General features: G+C 36.9%; 1 protein-coding gene across 4 annotated transcripts in view; it reads left to right on the top strand.

The window, feature by feature from the left end:
* PREPL (prolyl endopeptidase like) overlaps window positions 1–12,668 on the top strand; it is a 75,156-nt gene that overhangs the window by 27,887 nt on the left and 34,601 nt on the right. The gene's annotated exons all lie outside the window — the stretch shown is intronic.

Raw genomic sequence — 12,668 nt, 5'->3', positions numbered from 1 at the left:
GAAATGTCCTCATTGCAACAGACAGACCAGAACTTGCCCAACCAGACAAACAGGTAGCACCACTTGGCCAACTTGACACATGAACCTATGACACCTGCCCAAAAGCTATTTACTCTTTTTTAAAAATTGATTACAGGACATCTGTTTTACTCTTCTCTTTTTGAAGGCTTTAGCCACAGAATGAGTTTTAGCTGAATTGATAGAGAAATTCCTTGCACTTCTATATTAAAATGATTCAAAGATTAATTTCTTATAGCATGTTACAAAGGGGGTTGTAAAAGGAAATGATGGACACAGTGAATAAAAAATGTATTTTAACAGGCACTTAACTAAATAAAACTGGTCTCCATGAAGATTATTAGCCTCTGAAAATTGGGATTCCTTCTTAGTAATCATTTTGATTTCACACCCATGATACCTTTTCCATTACAGGATAGGCATATAGTAAATGTTTTTTGATTTGTGTTAAATATAAAGCATTCTGCTTAGAGAAATTTATTAACCAGTTGTGATGGGTTGAATTGTGTCCCCCAAATTGTGACTGTGACCTTATATTGAAATAGAACCATTGCAAATGGATTAGTTAAGTTAAAATTAGGTCATCCTGGAGTAGAGTGGGTCCTTAACCCACTATGGCTGGTATCTTTATAAGAAAAGAAATTTGAACACAGACACACAGAGAGAAGACAACATGTGATTACAGGGACAGAGATTGCATTACGCCACAAGCCAAAGAATGCCAAGGATTGCTGATTACTGCCAAAAGGCTGGAAAGAGACCTAGAACAGATTCTTCCCTAAAGACTTCAATGTGAGCGTTGTCCTGCCAGTGCCTTGATTTCAGACTTCTAGACTCCAAAACTGTAAAACAATAAGTTTCTGTTGATTTATGCCATAGTTTGTGGTACTTTGTTTCAGCAGCACTAGGAAACTAAGACAGTTTTTGTTACCAGGAAGTGGAGCGCTGCTGTAACAAATAGCTAAAAACATGGAAGTGGTTTGGGGATTGGATAATGGATAGAGGTTGGAAAAGGTTTGATGTGCTTGATAGTAAAAGCCTAGATTGCCTGGAAGATACTGTTGCCAGAAATATAAATATTAAAGGTGCTTCTGATAAAATCTTAGAAGAAAATGATGAGGGTGAACTATTATGGGTTGAATTGTATAAATTTTTGTTCTTTTAAACAACCTGGTTTGTGGTATTTTAATACAGTAGCCTTAGGAAATTAAGATGCCAGTCAAGCACAAAATTCAGCATAAGAAATAACACTTATCTAAGTGTCCAGCCATGGATGAATGGATAAGCAAAATGTGATACACACACACACACACACACACACACACAAAGGAATTTTATTTAGCCATAAAAAGGAATAAAATTCTGATAAATGCAACGAAATGGGTGAAACTTGAATACATCATGTGGAGTGAAATGAGCCAGACGCAAAAGGACATATTTTGTATGTTCTCTCATATGAAGTAACTGGAATGTGCAAATTCATAGAGAAAGAAAACAGATTACAGATATCAGGTGTTAGGGAATAGGGAGCTAATGCTTAATGGGTGCACAGTTTCTGTTTGTGGTGACAGAAAAGTTGTGGTAATTGATGGTCTTGATGATTAGCACAACATTGTGAATTGCATACTTGAAAGGGATTAAAATGGGAAATTTTATTTTGTGTATATGTTGCCACAATAAAAATTAAAAAGAAAGAGAACACTTAGGACAGTGTTTTATTTAACAACAGAGAAGCAAAATATCAGTTTACTCTAAACCTAAAATACTTTTCTTGCCCCAAATTTCAGTTACTTCAACTGTTGAAATTTGGTGACTTAAGGTATTGATTTGAGTTTGAAATCAGGTATAATAGTTTAGGATGACCATAATTGTTTTTTCATTAGTTGTTCGTATTAAGAATTGGATGGAGTCTGGTTATGTTCAAACTTGAGAGAGAATACAAATCAAACATTAGCCTGCATATGCAGCGTTACTGATATTCTCTGGACTGTGACACATGAGAGTTGTTAATTAAACACTTAACAGACTTGCCTCTTATAAACCTCTTCTAAATTGAAACTAGAGTAACTTGGGTGTTAAAAGTACAGAATTTGCTACTCATTTCATGTAGGTTATCTAAATTTTAAGTTAATTTGGTTTGAGCCATGGTATTCAGTGATCTTTAAAATCTACTTTCCCCATTACTTTGATAATTCCTCCTTAAAGCTAATTCTAATTCCTTGTAATTTCCAGGGCTCATGCCTGCTTCATATTACCACTTGTCTGTGCTTGGGAAGAAAAATTGGTAAATTTATCTGACTTACTTAGATATACTTTTCCAAATAATTTATGAAAAACAAATTTTGCCTCCACATCAGGGTCTATCATCTTAGAAGTCATTTAACAGTGTGGTTTGAACAGTGTGTGGATTTTGCAGAAGGAAAATGAGATTTTACCCCAAATCTATAACTGTGAAGTTGATAGATTTGTTTTGTTCTTCTATAACTGTGAAGAACAAAAAATTAACTTTTCATTTCATGAAATCTCTGAGCTGGAAAGGACCTTAAAGAAAATCTTGTACAAACCCCATTTTATATTAAGAAATAGAGGTCTGTGGGGCGGGCCGCAGTGGCTCAGCGGGCAAGAGTGCTTGCCTGCCATGCCGGAGGACCCCGGTTCGATTCCCGGCCCCAGCCCATGTAAAAAACAAACAAACAAACAAAATATAATAAAACAAGAAAATGTTTAAAGATGTTTCCCTTTCTTCCTCCCTTCCTTCCTTCCATCCTTCCTTCCTTCTCTCTGTCTTTCCTTCCCTTCCTTCCTCTCTCTAAAAAAAAAAAAAAAAAAAAAAAAGAAATAGAGGTCTGGTGAAAATTAATTTTTTAAATAATTTTATTTATTAAATGTGCCAACATACAAACACAAACATTCTTACCATATGATCATTCCATTCTATATATATAATCAGTAATTCACAATATCTGGTGAAAATTATTTTAATCCAGGACATAGAACTACATTTGAACCCTGTTTCCTGATTCCTGATTCAGTACTGTTGTCATTGCAGGTATGACTGTTTCGATTTAAAAACAAAAGCCAAAACTATTCATATTACTCCACTATTTTATGTTTGTCAAAGATACCTTTTGGAGATGACAGTTTTAGCTAATAATACATCAGTGGCTTATGAATATAAACTATTTTCCATCTTGTAAATAAACCTTAAAGTTGGCCTATTGAGTTATACCTTTGAATAAAGTGCTTGCTTGCCTTATACTGTTACTGTCCTTAGATGAGTAAATTCTAAGATTGTGAGGTATCATATATATGTTTAGGATTCTTAGAAAGTATGTGACTTCTAGCATGCTTTCCTGCCCTTAAGGTGCTCTAACTATAATTAAAGTTTGGCGTTCAGAAATTATCTTCAGCACAAACTAGTTTATAGATTCAGAATACTTTACAAACAGCCCCAGATCCAAAGGGGAAGATCAAAAAAGGAAAAGCAGAAAACCTGAAGAAAAAAATGGAGTTAAAGTCTTCACAGAGCTTATAAAAACAGAGAAGCTCTTTACTCTGTGTTTACTTTGATTCCCCAGGTTTCATAGTTTTCTGTTCTTACAGGTAAAATTCACCAAATTAACATTGAAATTTCAGTTCACTTCTTCCCTCTTAACCCAGTTTGGGATACCTGATTCTGAAAAAGGTATTGTTGTAATTACAGCCAGAAAGAGGCCCAACTAGCTAGTTTTGTTTCCAGGATGTCAGTAGATTCAGATGTTCAAAGCTAGTTTTCTGTTTTGATAGAGTACCTCTGAAAATTATTTTCAAGGAAAATACCTGCTATTCTATTCTTAAGGATTGATATGTTTTGAATTTAATTCTTGCATTTCAAAGCATTTCCAAAGCCACTTAAGTCACGCATTCTCAGGAGAGCAGTAACTACAGTGTAGATTCTAAAGGGAAGGGTGTAGATGGAATTAAGAGACCTGATTTTTAAGTCACTAAACAAAATCACTCCCAAGTCAAGTGATGACTGTTGAGCACCTTTTTAACCTTTGAATTCTTTTTTTTAATTAGAAGCGTTGTAGGTTTATAGGAAAATCATAAGTAAAATGCAGAGTTCCTATATTACCACCCTGTTGTTAAAACCTTGCATTAATATGGTACATTTGTTACAATTCATAAAAAAACATTTTTATAATTGTACTATTAACTATAGTACATCATAAGTCAGTACTGTTAATGACATTCACAATGTTGGGCTCCCATTACCACCACCCATTACCAAAATTATATGATTAACTGAAGTAGAAACTACAATTTAAGCATTAACTCTTCATTCCTTACCCCAATCCTGTCCCCTGGTAATCTGTATTCTGACTATGAGTTTGCTTATTCTAATTCTTACGTATCGGTGAGTCCATATATTTGTCCTTTTGTGTCTGACTTCTATCACTCAACATGATGTCTTCAATGTTCATTCATGGTGTCACATGTATCAGAACTTCATTCCTTTTAATAGGTGAATAATATATCATTGCATGTGTATTTTACTTATCCATTCCTCGGTTGATGGACTCTTAGGTTGCTTTTATCTTTTGCAATTGTGATTAAAGGTGCTGTCAACCTTGCTGTATAAATATCTGTTCAAGTCCCTGCTTTCAAATATTTTGGGTATTTTCATAGAAGTGAGATTGCTGGGTCACATGGTAATTCTATAATTAACTTTCTGAGGAACCACCAAACTGTCTTCCATAGCAGCTGCACTATTTTATATTAACACCAACAATGAATGAGTATTCCTATTGCTCTGCATCCTCTCCAACACTTGTTATTTTCCATTTTTTTTCCTTCACTCTTTTTTTTTTTTTTTACAATTTTTTTTTTATTAATTAAAAAAAGAATTAACAAAACAATTAGAAATCATTTCAATGTACATGTACAATCAGTAATTCTTAATAACATCACATAGTTGCATATTCATCATTTCTTAGTACATTTGCATCGATTTAGAAAAAGAAATAAAAAGACAACAGAATAAGAATTAAAACAATAATAGAAAGAAAAAAAAAACAAAAAAAACAAAAACAAAAAACCTATACCTCACATGCAGCTTCATTCAGTGTTTTAACATAATTGCATTACAATTGGGTAGTATTGTGCTGTCCATTTCTGAGTTTTTATATACAGTCCCGTTGTACAGTCTGTATCCCTTCATCTCCAATTATCCCTTCTCTCTTTTTTTTTTAATTAACAGAAAAAAAGAAATTAACCCAACATTTAGAGATCATACCATTCTACACATGCAATCATTAATTCTTAACATCATCACATAGCTGCATGATCATCGTTTCTTAGTACATTTGCATTAGTTTAGAAGAACTAGCAACATAACCGAAAAAGATATAGAATGTTAATATAGAGAAAAAATAAAAGTAATAATAGTAAAATCAAAACAAAACAACACAAAACAAAACAAAAACCTATAGCTCAAATGCAGCTTCATTCAGTGTTTTAACATGATTACTTTACAATTGGGTATTATTGTGCTGTCCATTTTTGAGTTTTTGTATCTAGTCCTGTTGCACAGTCTGTATCCCTTCAGCTTCAATTACCCATTGTCTTACCCTGTTTCTAACTCCTGCTGAACTCTGTTACCAATGACATATTTCAAGTTTATTCTCGAATGTCCGTTCACATCAGTGGGACCATACAGTATTTGTCCTTTAGTTTTTGGCTGGATTCACTCAGCATAATATTCTCTAGGTCCATCCATGTTATTACATGGTTCATAAGTTTATCTTGTCTTAAAGCTGCATAATATTCCATCGTATGTATATACCACAGTTTGTTTAGCCACTCTTCTGTTGATGGAGATTTTGGCTGTTTCCATCTCTTTGCAATTGTAAATAATGCTGCTATAAACATTGGTGTGCAAATGTCCGTTTGTGTCTTTGCTCTTAAGTCCTTTGAGTAGATACCTAGCAATGGTATTGCTGGGTCGTATGGCAATTCTATATTCAGCTTTTTGAGGAACCGCCAAACTGCCTTCCACAGTGGTTGCACCCTTTGACATTCCCACCAACAGTGGATAAGTGTGCCTCTTTCTCCGCATCCTCTCCAGCACTTGTCATTTTCTGTTTTGTTGATAATGGCCATTCTGGTGGGTGTGAGATGATATCTCATTGTGGTTTTGATTTGCATTTCTCTAATGGCCAGGGACATTGAGCATCTCTTCATGTGCCTCTTGGCCATCCGTATTTCCTCTTCTGAGAGGTGTCTGTTCAAGTCTTTTTCCCATTTTGTAATTGGGTTGGCTGTCTTTTTGTTGTTGAGATGAACAATCTCTTTATAAATTCTGGATACTAGACCTTTATCTGATATATCATTTCCAAATATTGTCTCCCATTGTGAAGGCTGTCTTTCTACTTTCTTGATGAAGTTCTTTGATGCACAAAAGTGTTTAATTTTGAGGAGTTCCCATTTATTTATTTCCTTCTTCAGTGCTCTTGCTTTAGGTTTAAGGTCCATAAAACCGCCTCCAGTTGTAAGATCCATAAGATATCTCCCTACATTTTCCTCTAACTGTTTTATGGTCTTAGACCTAATGTTTAGATCTTTGATCCATTTTGAGTTAACTTTTGTATAGGGTGTGAGAGATGGGTCTTCTTTCATTCTTTTGCATATGGATATCCAGTTCTCTAGGCACCATTTATTGAAGAGACTGTTCTGTCCCAGGTGAGTTGGCTTGACTGCCTTATCAAAGATCAAATGTCCATAGATGAGAGGGTCTATATCTGAGCACTCTATTCGATTCCATTGGTCGATATATCTATCTTTATGCCAATACCATGCTGTTTTGACCACTGTGGCTTCATAATATGCCTTAAAGTCAGGCAGCGCGAGACCTCCAGCTTCGTTTTTTTTCCTCAAGATGTTTTTAGCAATTCGGGGCACCCTGCCCTTCCAGATAAATTTGCTTATTGGTTTTTCTATTTCTGAAAAATAAGTTGTTGGGATTTTGATTGGTATTGCATTGAATCTGTAAATCAATTTAGGTAGGATTGACATCTTAACTATATTTAGTCTTCCAATCCATGAACACGGTATGCCCTTCCATCTATTTAGGTCTTCTGTGATTTCTTTTAGCAGTTTTTTGTAGTTTTCTTTATATAGGTTTTCTGTCTCTTTAGTTAAATTTATTCCTAGGTATTTTATTCTTTTAGTTGCAATTGTAAATGGGATTCGTTTCTTGATTTCCCCCTCAGCTTGTTCCTTACTAGTGTATAGAAATGCTACAGATTTTTGAATGTTGATCTTGTAACCTGCTACTTTGCTGTACTCATTTATTAGCTCTAGTAGTTTTGTTGTGGATTTTTCCGGGTTTTCGACGTATAGTATCATATCGTCTGCAAACAGTGATAGTTTTACTTCTTCCTTTCCAATTTTGATGCCTTGTATTTCTTTTTCTTGTCTAATTGCTCTGGCTAGAACCTCCAACACAATGTTGAATAATAGTGGTGATAGTGGACATCCTTGTCTTGTTCCTGATCTTAGGGGGAAAGTTTTCAATTTTTCCCCATTGAGGATGATATTAGCTGTGGGTTTTTCATATATTCCCTCTATCATTTTAAGGAAGTTCCCTTGTATTCCTATCTTTTGAAGTGTTTTCAACAGGAAAGGATGTTGAATCTTGTCGAATGCCTTCTCTGCATCAATTGAGATGATCATGTGATTTTTCTGCTTTGATTTGTTGATGTGGTGTATTACATTAATTGATTTTCTTATGTTGAACCATCCTTGCATACCTGGGATGAATCCTACTTGGTCATGATGTATAATTCTTTTAATGTGTTGTTGGATACGATTTGCTAGAATTTTATTGAGGATTTTTGCATCTGTATTCATTAGAGAGATTGGTCTGTAGTTTTCTTTTTTTGTAATATCTTTGCCTGGTTTTGGTATGAGGGTGATGTTGGCTTCATAGAATGAATTAGGTAGTTTTCCCTCCACTTCGATTTTTTTGAAGAGTTTGAAGAGAATTGGTACTAATTCTTTCTGGAACGTTTGGTAGAATTCACATGTGAAGCCATCTGGTCCTGGACTTTTCTTTTTAGGAAGCTTTTGAATGACTAATTCAATTTCTTTACTTGTGATTGGTTTGTTGAGGTCATCTATGTCTTCTTGAGTCAAAGTTGGTTGTTCATGTCTTTCCAGGAACCCGTCCATTTCCTCTAAATTGTTGTATTTATTAGCGTAAAGTTGTTCATAGTATCCTGTTATTACCTCCTTTATTTCTGTGAGGTCAGTAGTTATGTCTCCTCTTCCATTTCTGATCTTATTTATTTGCATCCTCTCTCTTCTTCTTTTTGTCAATCTTGCTAAGGGCCCATCAATCTTATTGATTTTCTCATAGAACCAACTTCTGGCCTTATTGATTTTCTCTATTGTTTTCATGTTTTCAATTTCATTTATTTGTGCTCTAATCTTTGTTATTTCTTTCCTTTTGCTTGCTTTGGGGTTAGCTTGCTGTTCTTTCTCCAGTTCTTCCAAATGGATAGTTAATTCCTGAATTTTTGCCTTTTCTTCTTTTCTGATATAGGCATTTAGAGCAATAAATTTCCCTCTTAGCACTGCCTTTGCTGCGTCCCATAAGTTTTGATATGTTGTGTTTTCATTTTCATTCGCCTCGAGGTATTTGCTAATTTCTCTTGCAATTTCTTCTTTGACCCAGTCGTTGTTTAGGAGTGTGTTGTTGAGCCTCCACGTATTTGTGAATTTTCTGGCACTCTGCCTATTATTGATTTCCAACATCATTCCTTTATGGTCCGAGAAAGTGTTGTGTAAGATTTCAATCTTTTTAAATTTGTTAAGACTTGCTTTGTGACCCAGCATATGGTCTATCTTTGAGAATGATCCATGAGCACTTGAGAAAAAGGTGTATCCTGCTGTTGTGGGATGTAATGTCCTATAAATGTCTATTAAGTCTAGTTCATTTATAGTAATATTCAGATTCTCTATTTCTTTGTTGATCCTCTGTCTAGATGTTCTGTCCCTTGATGAGAGTGGTGAGTTGAAGTCTCCAACTATTATGGTATATGAGTCTATTTCCCTTTTCAGTGTTTGCAGTATATTCCTCACGTATTTTGGGGCATTCTGATTCGGTGCGTAAATATTTATGATTGTTATGTCTTCTTGTTTAATTGTTCCTTTTATTAGTATATAGTGTCCTTCTTTGTCTCTTTTAACTGTTTTACATTTGAAGTCTAATTTGTTGGATATTAGTATAGCCACTCCTGCTCTTTTCTGGTTGTTATTTGCATGAAATATCTTTTCCCAACCTTTCACTTTCAACCTGTGTTTATCTTTGGGTCTAAGATGTGTTTCCTGTAGACAGCATATAGAAGGATCCTGTTTTTTAATCCATTCTGCCAATCTATGTCTTTTGATTGGGGAATTCAGTCCATTGACATTTAGTGTTATTACTGTTTGGATAATATTTTCCTCTAACATTTTGCCTTTTGTATTATATATATCACATCTGATTTTCCTTCTTTCTACACTCTTTTCCATATCTCTCTCTTCTGTCTTTTTGTATCTGACTCTAGTGCTCCCTTTAGTATTTCTTGCAGAGCTGGTCTCTTGGTCACAAATTCTTTCAGTGACTTTTTGTCTGAGAATGTTTTAATTTCTCCCTCATTTTTGAAGGATAATTTTGCTGGATATAGGAGTCTTGGTTGGCAGTTTTTCTCTTTTAGTATTTTAAATATATCATCCCACTGTCTTCTAGCTTCCATGGTTTCTGCTGAGAAATCTACACAAAGTCTTATTGGGTTTCCCTTGTATGTAATGGATTGTTTTTCTCTTGCTGCTTTCAAGATCTTCTCTTTCTCTTTGACCTCTGACATTCTAACTAGTAAGTGTCTTGGAGAACGCCTATTTGGGTCTAATCTCTTTGGGGTGCGCTGCACTTCTTGGATCTGTAATTTTAGGTCTTTCATAAGAGTTGGGAAATTTTCAGTGAAAATTTCTTCCATTAGTTTTTCTCCTCCTTTTCCCTTCTCTTCTCCTTCTGGGACACCCACAACACGTATATTTGTGCGGTTCATATTGTCCTTGAGTTCCCTGATACCCTGTTCAAATTTTTCCATTCTTTTCCCGATAGTTTCTGTTTCTTTTTGGGATTCAGATGTTCCATCCTCCAAATCACTAATTCTATCTTCTGTCTCTTTAAATCTATCATTGTAGCTATCCATTATTTTTTCTATGTTTGCTACTTTATCCTTCACTTCCATAAGTTCTGCGATTTGTTTTTTCAGTTTTTCTATTTCTTCTTTATGTTCAGCCCATGTCCTCTTCATGTCCTCCCTCAATTTATCGATTTCATTTTTGAAGAGGTTTTCCATTTCTGTTCGTATATTCAGGATTAGTTGTCTCAGCTCTTGTGTCTCATTTGAGCTATTGGTTTGTTCCTTTGACTGGGCCATATTCTCAATCTTTTGAGCGTGGACAGTTATCTTCTGCTGCTGGCGTCTGGGCATTTATTCAGATTTTTCTTGGTGTTGGACCCAGCAAGGTTGTAATATTTTTCTGTGAAATCTCTGGGTTCTGTTTTTCTTATCCTGCCCAGTAGGTGGCGCTCGTGGCACACGTTTGTCTGCGGGTCCCACCAGTAAAAGGTGCTGTGGGACCTTAAACTTTGGAAAACTCTCGCCTTCCGGGGGGTTCGCTAGCCGAAACGGCTTGAGCCGGCCCGGGGTCCGAACGCAGGGAGGGTTGCTGGTCGCCGCAGCCAGGGAAAGAGCCCGTCCGAATTTCCTAGTCGGCCCTGGGCAACAAGCGTGGCGGGAGGGCGCCAGCGGCAGCGGCCCGCCCGAGAGAGTGCACGTTCCCCGGGAGTCACGGGTTTGGAAGGGGCCTCCCCCACCCGTCACCGTTCTCCGCGGCCTGGGGGTTTCCGATCCAATTCTCTCAGTTGGTCCGGGGGCTGCGCGTGGTGTGGGCGCCAGTTGCCTTGGTTTCAGGGGACCGCCTCTCCAATTCTCCCAGCCGGCCCGGGAAGGGGGAAGGGAGTAACTCCGGCCGCTTGCCACCCCGCCCGGTAAGGCCCGCGCGCCTCGGCAATCTCACCCGAGCTGTTTCTCTCAGCCAGCCAGCCGTTCCAGGATGGGGTACGCTGCCTTTTTTATCTCTGTTGTGGCTTTGGGCGCTTTCTGTATCGTTTCTACTCCCCTAGTAGGTGTCCTGGAGAAGAAACTAAGATCCGCGCGTCTTACTAAGCCGCCATCTTCCAGGAAGTATCTCTTTTCCTTCACTCTTGAAATACAAAATTTTATTTGGAAACTTCATAGTAGGAAAGATCAGGATGAAAATCGATTCCCAATAAAATGGAATTTTAGGGCAATAAAAGTCTTAAAGACCACAAAAGAGAGATAGTACCACTGTCATTTGAACAAAGACTAGTTACTTTTTTTTTTTCAGTATTGTTAATTACTGAATCTGGGTTTTCCTCTGAGTTCTGCACAGAACAGGTGCTGCACAACAACTTTATCATAAAATGCCTGCTTTCTATGCACATTTTTAATACAAGCTACCACCAGACACAAGTCAGTACAAACACACCAGGGGCTGAACAATCTCAGTAGTGGGTAACACTTTTTTTTTTGATACATATTCACATACCATGTATGTAATCATCCAAAGTGTACAATTAGTGGTTCACAATGTCATCATATAGCTGTGAATTCATCATCACAATCAACTTTTTTCTCTTTTTTTGGTGAAAAATAGCTTATATGCAAAAAAAGCAACAAATTTCAAAGCACATTGCTACAATTAGCTGTAGAACAGATTTCAGAGTTTGGTATAGGTTACAGTTCCATAATTTTAGGTTTTTATTTCTAGCTGCTCTAAGATACTGGAGACTAAAATATCAATATAATAAGTCAGCAGTCATACTAATTTGTTAAACCCTACCTTCTCTGTATAACTCCATCATCATCTTTGATCTTTCTCCCACTCTTTAGGATAATTGGGCTATGCCCATTCTAGCTTTTTCATGTTGGAAGGGGCTATCAATAATGTGGGATACGGAGATGGAACTAGCTGATGTTCTGGAGAGGCTGGTCCCTCTGCATTTCAGGACTTATCTAGTCCAGGGGCCCACCTGGAGGGTGTAGGTTTCTGGAAAGTTACTCTCAATGCATGGAACCTTTAGCCCAAGGTTTTCTTTAAGATTGTCAGGAATGGTTTTGGTTGGGGGTTGGCAAGCTATGATAGGTGGAAATGTCTAACTGAAGCTTGCGTAAGAGTGACCTCCTGAGTAGCCTCTCAACTCTATTTGAACTCTTTCAGCTACTGATAACCTTATTTGTTATACTTCTTTTCCCCTTTTGGTCAGGATGGCATTGTGATCCCACAGTGCCATGGCCAGGCTCATCCCTGGGAGTCATCTCCCACACCACCAGGGAGACTTTTACCCGTGGATGTCATGTCCCACGTAGAGTATAGGTCAATGATTTCACTTGCAGAGTTGGGCTTGGAGACAATGAGGCCACAACTGAGCAACAAAAGAGGCCTTCATGAAGTAACTCTTAGGCATACCTTTAGGTGGGCTAAGCTCCGCTACCTGCATAAGCTTCACAAGAGCAATCCTCAAGATCAAGGGC

This window comes from Tamandua tetradactyla, chromosome 17, assembly GCF_023851605.1.
Source record: "Tamandua tetradactyla isolate mTamTet1 chromosome 17, mTamTet1.pri, whole genome shotgun sequence".
Classification (NCBI taxonomy): domain Eukaryota; kingdom Metazoa; phylum Chordata; class Mammalia; order Pilosa; family Myrmecophagidae; genus Tamandua; species Tamandua tetradactyla.
This window is presented reverse-complemented; position numbering and strand designations above follow the sequence as displayed.